At 41.1% G+C, this 14,179-nt stretch overlaps 1 long non-coding RNA gene across 1 annotated transcript; it reads right to left on the minus strand.

Moving 5' to 3' along the window:
- Window positions 1-10,772: 10,772 nt before the first annotated feature.
- LOC139827023 (uncharacterized) lies at window positions 10,773-12,860 on the minus strand. Its single transcript, XR_011737201.1, has 3 exons — window positions 12,392-12,860; window positions 11,441-11,600; window positions 10,773-11,333 (listed from the first exon to the last, which is right to left on the minus strand). It is a non-coding gene; the product is annotated as an uncharacterized lncRNA (long non-coding RNA).
- Window positions 12,861-14,179: the final 1,319 nt, after the last annotated feature.

Below are 14,179 nucleotides of genomic sequence, written 5' to 3' on the forward strand. Positions count from 1 at the left end.
AATGTTGTCACAGATTCTTTGTATGTAGCAGGTGTAATACCCAGAATGGAAAATGCCCTGTTAAGACAATCGAATAATCCTCGATTAGGAAAATTGTTTGTACAATTGAGAGCTATTTTAAATCAAAGAAAAGAACCCTGTTGTGTGATTCACATCCGCAGTCATCAATGGAATCTTGGTCTAGGTGAAGGAAATCAAATTGCAGATAGTTTAGTAAGTTCAGTACAGCACATGCCTCCAACAGATAAATTCCAACAAGCGAGACAAAGTCATGAGAGCTTTCATCAGAATGCCAGAGGTCTCCAAAGACAATTCGATTTAACTTTAAATGAAGCAAGAAGTATTGTACAGGCATGTCCTCAGTGTGGAAGCCAGATGTTAGGTATAGGAATCGGTGTCAATCCTCGAGGTTTAAAAGCCTTAGAATTATGGCAAATGGATGTGACACATGTGCCAGAATTCGGAAGACTTAAATATGTGCATGTCACAATTGATACTTTTTCAAAAATGATATGGGCTACTGCTTTACCAGGAGAAAAAGCACTACATGTATGTAAACATCTTACAGCTTGTTTTGCTGTAATGGGTGTCCCAGAAAAGATTAAGACAGACGATGGCCCTGCCTATGTTAGCCAGAAAGTTAGAACTTTTCTAATGAAATGGGGAGTGAAACACGTTACAGGTATACCTCATTCCCCAACAGGCCAAGGAATCATCGAGAGAGCACATCAAATGATTAAAGGGTATTTGAGCAAACAGAAGCAGGAAGAGTTAGATTGTCAACAGCGTTTAGCAAAGGTGTTGTTTACCTTGAATTATTTATGTTTAACTGGAGACCATGAGGAGCCTCCTGTGATCATTCATCATTATCAGATCAGACTAGGAAGGAAAAACACTTTACCGGAATTCATGGTGAGATATCGTGATCCCACCACTGGATTGTGGAAGGGACCAGTACCTGTTATTTTTAATGGTAGAGGGTATATGTGTCTCTCCACAGATCAAGGTCCACTATGGGTTCCAAGCCGAGCAGTAAAGCCGGAGTTGAAACAAACTCAACCAAGTCAACTCACTGCAGCAGAACCCTCGGAGGTCACAGAGTGAGGTGTAACCTTTGCATTGATTTAGCTGTGACATGTATGCGTACTATAGTTATATAAGTAGATCTTTAAACACCACTACCTCTTGAGTAAGTTTATCAACACCCAGCACATCGTTTGTTATAAGTTGAGTATCTTTAAACCAAAGTTCTTGGAATTTGTTTAATCAATCCATTGCGATACTTAAATGGCAATGGAATACCTCAGGTTTATTGCAAAGTGCACTGTTTACGTTGATTGTTGTTATTATTTATATGTTATGTATAAGTTGTTTTTTATCACATATCAAAAAAAGGATTAGAACACACAGCTAATCAATCCTGGCTTGTCCAAAAAGAAAAAAAAAAAAGGAGGAATTGTGGAGAGTCTCTGGCTGTGTGCTGTGAACAAGCCAGGGCTTGATGCGGCTGTGCTACACGGAAGGATTTCCCTGAGACACCAGAGACAAAAGGAAAGTAAACAGAAGCCGCTCTGCCCTCGACCCAGGCTGCAGGAGGGGCGTTGCCGCTGCGCATGAAGAGTCTGTGAACAGTGCCCTGCAGCCAATCACCATAGTGGGGGGGGATGAGTGACTGTGAGTGTAACCAATTGTAGCCTGCACTTGCCGCATGGCCTTTTGGTATAGAGTATATAAGGCTTGGAAAAACGTGGTCTCGGGGACATTGATATTCAGTGTTGTTTAAGAGTTCATTAAAGAGTACGGATGGTAAATTCACATTGAATTAGACTCCTTACTCTCGCCCGGCCCGCCCGTTCGATCAAAGAGCTTATGCCGGCGTCTGGATTCGTCGAATTTGCTACCGCCACAATGCTTCAGCTATAAATCACAGAATATCTGACTGGAAAGGTAAAACTCACAAAGAACTTTCAAATTAACAGAGAACAGATGAACAATTCATAATTAATTATTTGGAAACGAAGGCCACCTCAATTTATCATCGAATATTTGCAAAGGCAGTACATGCACTTATGTGCCTTATACTGTTTTACAGGGTCACTACTGAATGCTGGCTCAATCCATGCCAGTATGACTGACATAGTCAGGTCATTAGTCCTTCACTGACTTCTCCACACAAATTGTATGAAGGATGATGTCAGTAATAAAGTAAATGCTCAGCTTCTTTGGGGATAAAAGAATCAGAAATTTCAAAGTTTGAGCCTCTTATTTCAGTGTGACTGGCTGTAGATGGTTATGCAATGATTTGTAGAATCTCTGTATGCACAATTTAAAACAGCTTGATACTCTGAATTCCCTGTGTTTAATTTGTGAAGACTGCAATTTCACTTCATAAACAGAGTTTGTCTTCTCTCCCTGTTGGTTGTTTTATCTCCTCATTTTTATTTTGTACTTAAATTCCCAAGGACGGTGATTCAGGGCTAACAGCTGAGCAGTGATGCCATCTTTCTGCCAGCATGTGTCACATAACCCCTTATAGCAACATTCAGCATCTACTCACTGCTAACTTTCTCACTCCTATAATCATCACACATGCAGCATGCTAGGAGTATTAACAAGGTCCTTCCTCTACCACGGTCATGATGTGCACCATCACAAAAATCACTTCTTGCCATGTGGTGGGATTGCACACGTGCATCATGTATCTTAAGAGACTTCACATACCCATCTCAGACCACGGCAAGAAGGCTCTGAGCATGCTACCTGCAATAAATACATTTCATCCCCAGTCTCGTGGTGGAAAAGCCCACCTAGTCTTCAGGAGGGAGAATGGCAGGGAAGGGGTTGTGACCTCCCAGAACAATTCATCCAGCCCACTTCAGGCTGTCTCCCCATCTCCAGGCTACACCCAGGAAATGAGGTATCAGCATGCAGTCCACAGACTGGCCGAACTGTTCTAGTCATTAAATTTTTGTCATCCTCTGTTCACATGGCAATTTCATGGGACAAAATGTTCATTATCACACTGGCCAGCTGCTTTCCTAAACCTAAATTTCAAGAGAGAAGTAACCAAGCATGGGATTATCAAGTGGGGACTTGGGTCCTCTGAGAAGGATGAGAAAGGTTTTAATTGACACAGAGAACTTTGGTCTAAGCAGAGAAGCAGAGGTGAGCCCATGGGAGGAGGCAGAAAGCTAACTACGCTCCAGATCAGAGACCCTGTATGGAGAGGAGATGTCATTGATGCAGAAGGAGGATTCTGTGCACTCCAAGCCCAAGGACAGTTCCAGAGCAAGGAGAATACTGGACTACGGGTATACGTGAAGACACTCTGATTCCGATTTCTTGTGCAAGGTAACATAAAGAATTAGCATTTTCTGGAACATTTACCAAAACTGTATCCCCACATAGTCATACCTCTGAGAAAGAGTGAGCAACTGCATTTAAGGGACACCAAGGGATCACCATTATTCCTGGCTAGTTCAGGCTTCTAGGCATTAAAGCCCTGTTTGTGAGAAAGATGACCAGGCTTCACATAAGAAGTTTATCAAAGAGATCAAGGAAACAATATGAGCATTATTCAAGTGGCAGAAATTTTAAAAGTACACAGGTTCAACAGAAGCCAACCCGGCATTGTGACACGTACCTAGCTTCTTCAAAAAGCCTGGTTCAAAGTTCACATTTTTGTACCCTTCAGGATTCTCAGAATTTAACTGGGCCTTCAAGTCAGAATGTCTCAGTCAAACACAACCCAGGTAACAAGACTCAGAAGCAGCAATTAATGAGTTCTCAAAGGAAAATACACCTGCTTTCAATGTAACAAAACTAGTTTATGTACAGACATTTCCTTTAAATTTACCACAAAAATATTTTGAGTTTCCAAAACTATATCAGTTTGCCATATCCTGAGGTTCTCATTCAACTTTTATTCTGTTTGAACCCAGGACAGAGGAAAGAAAATTTAGTGAAGCCTTCGGTATTTGATGCTCAGTGGGAATTTAAGTCTCCCAAAACAGCAGTTATCTACTTGTTGCCTGCAGGCCATTCATTTGGGCTTGCCTGCATCTAGGCTCTCCTGGACAAGGTCTTTCTTATTTGGGAATTTTTGGTGGAGGAAATCTGAGTGATATATCCATTTTTCTGGGGTTTCTGGACTGCTGTTGCTTAGGCATAGATTTTGTTGCTTAGGCATAATCCAACTCAACAGCGCCTGCTCAGCCAACTCTAGAACTAGATAGGGCTGCTGAAAAAGTAGTGAATTTGCTGTAGAACAAATCTCCTATGTCCAATCTGCCTTGGTTTTCCTATACATAAGCAAATCAGCAGTACCCCCATAAACAGTGGATCTGACCTTCTCAATAGCAGAGCTATGAAAGCAAAATGCTGCACATTCACTGAACAAAGTATAAACACATATATCTGTCTGACATTTCCAAGTCTCAGATTTTACCTCTCCTGCCCTGAAGAAGAAATCAGCTTCTCACAGATGACCAGCAGTCAGATCTCATGAGTGAGTGCTGAGAATATACTGAAGGCAAGGCCAACATGATTTACCTCCCTCAGCCTTCACACAAATTTTCTTGATGAAAGTAGTTTATCTAGTAGTTTATCTTGATGAAAGTAGTTTATGTCCCCATTCCTAGGGAGATCCCACTGTGGTGGGTCTCCAGGTACTTCTGCACAAGAACAAACTACACTGAGAGCAATAGCAAATGTTTCTATGAAAACGTCAACCCAGGAGAGCATTCTCGCTGGAATGCCATAATGGAGTTAATTATACAGTGAAACTAGGTCCAAGTCATGATTAGACAAATAAAACAAAACAAACTGTTGGTGCTCCAAATATTGAAAATTTATTAACCTACCTAGTATTTTCTTTTCATGATTACTCATTTCTATTGCAACAAACATGCTACCTATTCCCATAAATTTCAAGTCACTTTGCCCGCTTTTTTTCTCTAAGTTGGCCAAAATATTTATGTCTGGAGCACCGCAATATCTCTGGTAAAGGCAGTAGAATGGCTTGCCAAATAATGTCTGTGGACACATACAAAAGCTGGAATGAAAAACAAAGTGTTGATGCTGGCCTATAAACAGAAGTTGGGCTTTCGAGCTTGGCAGGGGGTACGTGGTTTGTTTGTTCTCCTGGGGGTAAGTATTAAGCTTCTGAGACTTAGAAGGGAAATAAATCCAGATGTCTCATTTTCTACGGAAGTGATGTACTCAGCAAGCTATTCCATAATCAGAGGGGCACACTCATCATGACTTTTCATTGCCACCTAAAAGAGAGACTTACTATTTTTTGAGATAATAGCTGCAGATAAAGGTGTCTCCACACTATGGTTTCTCCACCTTCTTTTCACCTACCTTTAAATACAGAGCAAAAGTACTTAAGCTTGTATCTAAGCTTAGCCTAAGGTCAGTGGAGTCAGCAATTTCCATAAAGTTTAGATCAGACACTAGGTAGGACCTCTGGCTCCTGGAGATGCAGGTCTTCAGTGACTACAAAGGAAGTACAGGCACTTCAGCTGGAAGCTTCAAGTTGGTAATATAAACACAGGAGATTTTCAGGTAACTCACTGGGGCACCCAACTGCCTCTCTGGGTTGAACAGAAAACCTCAGACATGGCTTTCAGCTTTGGATCCCACCTTGTGGATTAAGCACCGAAAAGTCATGCACTTAGGTCCTCTACTACCTCTATCTATTTTTCCCCTCTCCTCTCTGTTAGTCAACTCCTGAGTCAGTTTCAAGTTTCACTTGACCCCTAAGGAACTATCCTGGAAAACCTCAGAAACTGATACTGTAGAGTCCCGTGTAGCTCCTTGACTATGGGAGACTTATGAGCAGTTCAGATGTGGTTTCTCCCTCAAAGCCATACCTCTCAGGGTTGTGCTGGCCTTATAACCAGTAGGTCATCTAAATCCTTGGCTGCTAGAAGAAGCTGCTGAGACTGACTTTGCTGGGTTGCAACCCACCTATGTACCTAACTTAGGAGCTGTTGCCATCTCCTGTCCTTGTGTCCTTGTGTCTAGAATTTTCCGTAGCTCTTGGAGGAGTGTAACAGGCATCTTGTCACTCCTGTGGAGACTGAGCAATGCATTTGCAGGATCAGGCAGCCTACCTTTATCTGGTCAACGTGAGTACACACCTAATCTATATTCCGTACTGCTTCTCAGTGTACTTCTAGTCTCAGTTCAAAGTATCTGTGACTAAAGTCTTATATAGCAGACGATACACGTAACACAGAGGAAGCCCCCTTGTAGCAGGAAGATTCGTCAGCATGCTGTGGTCTGTCTCAGGATCCAGATGCAGGTACGTGTAGAATTATTATCACCTACTGCACTGAGCACAGCCGTTTACAATTATGGAAATTCAAAAGGTCACGGAAACACCATCACTGAGGCAGTCTGCAATAACAACACAGTGAGAGCAACCTACAGCTCACCAACAAGCAGCCAGCATTAATAGCTATGGACACAACAGGCAGGTACCAGAAATAATGGAAGAAAGAAAGAAAAGAAGAAAGGTGATGGAGGGCAATGCTGATAAATCTAACAGCTACAAGGCCTGACAAAGTACATAGCTGAGATATTTTAATTGAATTCAAAGTGTTATTCAGCACTTCTGTGGCTAACTTCTGGTCAGTCAATGGCTGGGTTTTAAGGTTATGCAAAAGTTTACATATGCACAATAATGAACAAACCTGGCCCCAAGTCAGGAGATTTGCATAAACTCTTTCCACACATAGATGCTTATTCATTTTGGCGGAATCTGCATACTCATATCTCTTAGGAAGTTCGTGATAATTCAAAGACCAATAAAGAAATTCAGTGTACGAATAGAAACAACAAGAACCTAAAAATTCTTTTAAGACACCAGCTATATCCCTAATATGCCATGTTCGTCAAAGCAGAAAACAAAGAAAACACAAAACAAACATCCCCCAAAACCCCGCTATTATTAAAATGCTGAATGTAATTTAGTCATTACTGGTCATAAATCACTTGCAAAGTCTTATAACACTAATGTACAACTGAGTGGATTAAGTATTAGTTTGGGGCATTAATTCAGATATCATGAGATTTGTGGAGTAACTTCTAATAATTAGGAGGGGCTATTTCAGTATATCTATGTGTACATACCATATGGATTTGGGAATCTTCTGAGGCTTAGTAATATTACAAAAAACAGAAGGGGAAGGCAAGAATGAAGCCAGGTATAGTGCCAGTTTAACCCACATGCAGTCTGATTCAACACACAGTTTCTTGGGCCCACATTAGGGCAAAAGGAGGTGGTATCAAAAAGACACTTACTTCATATGTAGCAGCACTTAAGCCAGCCATTTGGCTATACAACTCTACCCTGATCCAACCAAGGCACTGAGTCTCTCTGTGGGCAAAGGAATCAAAACCTGGCCCACATCTTCTGATTCACAGTCTTCACTCCTACTGTGGCCTCTTCACAAATTGTCTGCTGACTGACCACATTTAAACCATGTCTTACATGAATAATGAGTTTTCTAAATTAAAAATAACTGATGATGACTGCGAAAAAATTCAATTTTTTTCTATACAAGAGAAACAGCACAATGCAATCTGTATTTCCTAATTAAAAACTTTAAATGCTGTTGCTGTATAATAAAACCCAAATTAACAAAGATACATAAAATAAATCCAATTACTAAAGATCAACAGAATAAAATTCAAAGACAAGATGAAAATGTATCATTATGTTTTATTGTGTGTGTACATTGCATAAAATTACCACATAAAATTCTGATCTAAATCATCGTAAGCTGCTATGCCAAATGTTCCAGTGTTAAGTCTCCAGAATTGGAATTTTAAGAATTAGCTGAGTGATCAATCCTTTTTTGCTTTTCCGACTCTGGAAATCTGGATGGCCAAGGCCCCTTTGTTAGCTTTCACCTGAAAGCTAAGGGAAAACAGTGCATTTTAGCAAGCCAGAGGTACAGGAGTCAGGGCTGTTTGGCAGATCTTTTACTCCTTCAGAACAATCATTTCAGACTCCCCCGCAACAACGTTTGAGGCAGAGGGTTCTGCATTACCATTTACAACGCTGCCATCTATTGACTCAGGTGGGCTTTTATCTTATAATCAATGTTGCCAAGTTTTTGCACTTTCATTGTTTTTCTCGATGGGATTTGTCTGGCTAAACACACACACCTGCAGTAAATGCACCTCGTGAGAATTGCCTCAGGCTTTCTTGAAAGTCAGTGGAAGAAACAAGCATTTCTGGGGTGTGATTCATTTCACCCCAAAGTAGATAACCAACATCTATCAGATAACAACCAAGGAGCATTAGTGTGCTTTGCCCATGGCTACCACAGGATCTGAAAATCAACTAGCTCAGGAGCAGGGATCACTGTCACACTGTAAGCACAGAAAGACAGCAAAGGGAATACTACCCCTTAATCCACTGGGGAAATTCTTCAGAGTCGCTGTGGATTTTTAATTCATTAACTTGTATCCACACACAATGAAGCCACAGGTACTATAGAAGAGAGGTATTAACTACATCTAACTTTGGATAAGAATGTTGATATTTGGTCCAGAAGTCTAGCTCCATTTTATATTTTCTTCAGCATTAAAATTGTCTTTAAGATGTTTCTACCTCTGTCCCAACTCTGCTCTGGTAGCGTGTCAACTTCTCTTCTCAGAAAGCTAGAGTTAAGTAAGAGACATCTCACATGTAGTTTCCTGCACACAAACACACGCCAGAAAGGGGTAACCATCTTTTCCTATGCATTTTATGAATGTGTCGTGGTTTAACCTGAGCTAGCAATACAACCACAGTAGCCGTTCACCTATCCCCTTTCCTGCTCATCTCCCCCCAATAGCGGAGGGAATCAAAAGCGAAGGAAGAAACTTGGATTGAGATAAACACAGTTTAATAAAATAACAAAATACTACTACACTACTAGTAAATACATATATATATAATAGAAATAAAAGATACTCAAGGCAATTCCTCATGAACTCTGTCCACAACTGAGCAGCCCGTCCCAGGAAGCAGCACCCTGGTCCTGAACAGCTGATCTCAAAGAGAGAAAAAAGAGAAAAAAGGCAGAAAAGCCCAGAAACCTCTGCAAAATGACAAAAGGCTGAACTAAACATCCTGAACCGACCTTCCCTGGCTCTGATAAAAGGAGCTAAGAAAGAACATGCAAGATAAAAATGCCCGAGAGCAAGCAAGAGACCAGAAGATCCCAACTCTCCTTAAATCTGGAGCATGACACTAATGGGATGGAATACTCTCATTGATCATTCTGGATGTCAGTCAAGCTCTGCCCCATCCATGCCTCTCTTCCTCAATGCCTCACACCTGTGGGCAAAGCAATCAGAGTGTGCTCTCAGACCAGAGCAATTAAAAACATTAATTCTGTCCCGAGGTGTTATCTCTTGTTCTCAAGCTAAGTCCAAATAATGACCATGCTAGCTATGAAAAAGGAAGGGTTCTAACTGCACGAAGAACTCATTTTCAGTCAAACCACCACAGAATGGTAAATTAAGATTATACAAGAGCTAGACCTGAGTAGGATTTGTTTTAATCCAAAAACAGAATATGCATCATAGTTGAAAATCTGCTCCAAATAATATAATGTTAAATATTATTTCATCTTAACAAAGGACAAGCAGAATCAATAATTGCAATACTTTGGCCAGTCAGTAATTAGTCTGCAGTTCTTGTTTTGGATTATGTTTAACTCAGTAGAGCAACACTACAATAATAAGCAGTAAAGTATATTGCAGATTTAAACTTTCTACAGTTTTTACAAAACTCTAGTCATTACACTCCTTGCTTCTTGGAGCATAAGTCAATTAAATTGATTAGGTAATTAATGAATCTGAGTAGCTGACAAATGCTCTATAAGATGTCTAGACTTGATAATTGCAAATGCTGTTTCTTACAAGGAAATTTCCCAACTCTAATAACTGTTCTAGTCTAACTTTTCATTCCATTGCAAGGAAACATCATCCTTATTTTCAACCTGGTTTGAGACTAATGTTTGACCATTGGAGTGACACCAAAAGCTGCAAGCACAGCCGTGGGAGAAAGCGGTTCAAGAAGGATGTGCTGCATTATGGGGCACCATTGATAAAATTAATCAATAAAACCAAACCTCCTCCGTGATCATTCTGACCTCAAACCTGGGAGGGCAGATCTCATGTTGGAATCAACAGAATCTGCAACTTCTTTCCTCATCAGCATTAGCTTTGAGAAAGAAGTTGCAGAAGTGTTTACTTCATTCTAGATCCAGTTTACATTTTTCATGGGTGTAGAAGAAAAGGATTTACAAATCAAGAATTAATGTGAGAATTTCTCTGCTGTTGGGTCATGTGATGGATTGCATAAGGGGGTTGCCTTCAAAAGCAAACCTTTCTGCCAAGCTGTTCTTTCTCCTCTGATAAAAAGTAGACTTTAAATACATAGAAGATCTACATGGGCTTCCAAGAAAAACACAGCTTTTAGAGCAGCAGATGTTTTGTGAAGTGAAAGATTCAGAAGTGATCCACTGAAAGTGAACAGGTGAAACATGAAGAAACCAGTCTTCAGCTGGCAGGAAGTACTGATGTTACTGCTCACAAAATTCATATAATCAGAGGTTTATTTAACATGATATTCATGTACATCACATGGATAACTTTTTATGTGCTTCCACATAGACAATAATTGTGCAATCACAAATATGCATAAATAAGGCAGGTAGAAGGGAATAAGTAGGAAGCAGTGAATGAAGAAAATGCATATTTCATAATAAGTAGCACTACCCCAAAAAGTAATCACCTTTTAAACCAAAATATTACAAAACTAAGAACAGCACAATCACATTTTCAAAATCTCCACAGCAGCATCTTTAAAGTGTTACTTCAAGTTTTTGCTTGAGATAGGTAACCATAATAAAAGCAAAACACGTGCCACAACTTTGTGTAGTTTGCCTCCCATACAAACTACAACAGTTGAGCAGTAATGCATGCCTCCGTTTTAACATATATGTAACATTAGAGTCACTTCACTGAGTCTAGCCAAAGGTCCATCCAGTCCATTACAGTGTCTCTGAGAGTGGCCAGTGTCAGAGTCCTCAGGAATGAACAGAACAAGCAGGTAGCAGCTCTTTCTGAGCACGCAGGGACTTCCTAAGCCAAAACTGTATCTTGATGACTAATATATACTCCTTTTATGATTTGCCTAATACCTTTTTTTTAACCTATAGACTCACAAAGTTAGCCTAGATGCTCTGCTGTCCACAGTCTTCGGCCACCAGTTTGCTAGGTGTAAAGGCAGGCACAACGTGTCAGCATAAAGCAACCCAGATCTGTTGGTACAAATACACAGATCAGAGAGGAGCAAGAAAACCTGGAAGGGTCTTTGAGTGCATTGGGTGCTTATGAGGAAAAGCAGGCTGGCAATTGCATAACACACCTCTTCTGCCTTGGAGACAGAGAGGCCATCTACGAAATCACAAAACACTTGTGATGCAGAGGCTGATCAGGACCACAGTTAAATTCTGCTGCAGCATTTGGACTTCTCAGCACTGCACAGGTTCCTCACTCCCATAGGAAGTCATACAGTGACACAGTAGCTGGAGAAAAAGAACATAAAGATGATGGAAAAGCTGATCATGTTTCAAGAGGAGCAATTTACTGCTCTTAACATGCTAAGAATGTTCAGTGTATTTACTTCTTATAACTAAACTTCTGCGTGCCTTACTGCAGGGCCATCATAGCCAGACTATCTCCTCTAGCACTCCTGTATATTTGTGCTAATGCAGTAAACTGCTGCAGCAAAGAAGTGTATACTTCTTTGAATTTGAGACTTTACATCAATAACAGCAAGCAATGTCCAGTTTTGTCTACAATTTACTTATCTGAAAAGAACAGATATAAGGTTTTGCCCAAATCCTGTTGATGAAAAAACGAACATCTCAATGTGATGACCAGCAACTGCACTGCAACGCAGCTTGGTGGGAAGGTGATCAAATTCAGCACATACATATAAATAGTTTTAGACCTGTCCACTACAGGTATTTTTGATTAGACAATTCAAACTGATAAGTATGTGAACCAGCCCATTATTGCTGTTGCAAGAGCCATACACAGAATGAGAATTATCTTGAGAAGGAAAAATATACCAAATAAAGGATGCAACAGCAGTAAAAAAGGGATCAGTTCACATCTTGACTTATTGTGCCTTTTTGGTGCTTGTTCTGATTTGAACATTCAAAAGATTTGGCTAGTAAGTAATGGTCAGTCTGTTTATTTTTTGTTGTTTTGGTTTCGTTTGGTTTTGGTTTGCATTTGTATTCATCATCGAGAACCTTGGAGAAGCTCCTATGTTAGCATATTGAGAGGTGCATTAGACAATCTTTCTCACCTTAAGTGTTTGTAAAGCAGGTGACAAAACAGAGAAACTGAACAAGAACAGACCTGCAGGGCCATACAGTATATCCCCAGGAGTCCTGAAAGAAACACAAAACTGAATACTGAATTATTCTTGAACTCAAGTATCAACAAATTGCGTCAGTTAAAGTTCTCAGTACAAAAGCACAAGGTAGCTAACTTGAAACTAGGAAAAGAGGTTCCTAAAAACATCTGAAGATCTTACGAACTATTAAATCTGATGCTCATACCAGACAAATCAGTAGAAATTATTTCAAAGAATAACTTCAGTACATATATGGCAGACAAATGTAGAAATTTGTTATATGAAGGAGATTCAATATCTGTGGGGTTTAAAGTGAAATCATGTTTCATAGAATTATAGAATCATTTTGGTTGGAAGAGACTGTTAAGATCATCACATCCAATCATAGCGTAAATCTGGCACTAAACCATGTCCCTAAGAGCCTCATCTACGGGTCTCTTAAACACATCCAGGGATGGTGACTCCACCACTTCCCGGGGCAGCCTGTTCCAGTGCCTGACAACCCTTTCCATGAAGAAATGTTTCCCTAATATCCAATCTAAACCTTCCAATGGAGTTTAATTTAAGCAGGTAAAAATGGGAAATTGTCTTGATCTGGTCTGCTGGCATTTTCAGCAGGCAAGCAGCTAGGGTAGTAAGCACACCAGGAGAGCTGAAAAAAAAAAAAAACCAGGAATAAAATGCAAGTTTCTTGTACTGGAAGTATTAATTAAAAGCAAGGAAACTAGAGAGGAGAATTAGCTCTGCCATTGAGCATGAAACCCCAGGGAGCCCTCCCTGCCATAGGTTGTCTGGAGAAGGGCATGGATGATGGGGGAGCACAGCCTGAGGAGGGTACTGTGCTGTTCAGTCTGGTAAAGCTGCAGGGTTTACTGACCACGAAGTAACACAAAACAACATTATGTCACCGGATAATAGCAGGCAAATTTACCACGAGTGGTATAAAACGTTGCAAAATGGAAAAAGCAATCCCTGCTCTGCCAGCCACGACAGGCCCTGAGCGGGCTGCTCACATGCCGTCCTGTGGAAATACTCAAATCGTAATATCACAGAATGTCCTGAGTTGGAAGGGACCCACAAGGATCATGGAGTCCAACTCCTGTCCCTGCATATGACAACCCCACAGTTCACACCATGTGTCTGAGGGTGTTGTCCAGTCTCTTCTTGAACACTGTCAGGCTTGGGGCCGTGACACCTCCCTGAGGAGCCTGTTCCAGTGCTCCACCACCCTCTGGGGGAAGAACCTTTCCCTAATGTCCAACCTAAACCTCCTCTGGCACATCTTCCTGACATTCCCTTGGGTTCTGTCACTGGTCAGCGCCTGTCCATCTCTGTCAGAGATCAGCGCCTGCCCCTCCTCCTCCCCTTGTGAGGAAGCTGTAGACTAGCTCGGTAGTGTTACAGAACCTGAACATAAAGTTTAAAAACTAATTGGGGGAAGGAAAGAAAGGAAAGGAAGGGAGGAAAGAAAGGTAGGCAAATAAACAAACAAACAAAACCACAAACGCCTAAGTATTCCAGCACTTTGAGAAACACTTCAGCTTGCTGAGCGCTGCACATGCTCTGGGACCGCAGGGGATACCGACGGGACGGAGAGGACGGAAATAGTCGGCACCACCGACGCTCTGAGGTGGCTACATGGGGCACCCACTCCCAGAAAGCCTCGGCTGTGGTGTCGAGGGAACCATGAGAGGCCCCCCGCCGGCGCCTCCCCGCAGCCCACGAGATGGCGCCGTG

The sequence above is a fragment of the Patagioenas fasciata genome, chromosome 1, assembly GCF_037038585.1.
Source record: "Patagioenas fasciata isolate bPatFas1 chromosome 1, bPatFas1.hap1, whole genome shotgun sequence".
NCBI classification, from domain to species: domain Eukaryota; kingdom Metazoa; phylum Chordata; class Aves; order Columbiformes; family Columbidae; genus Patagioenas; species Patagioenas fasciata.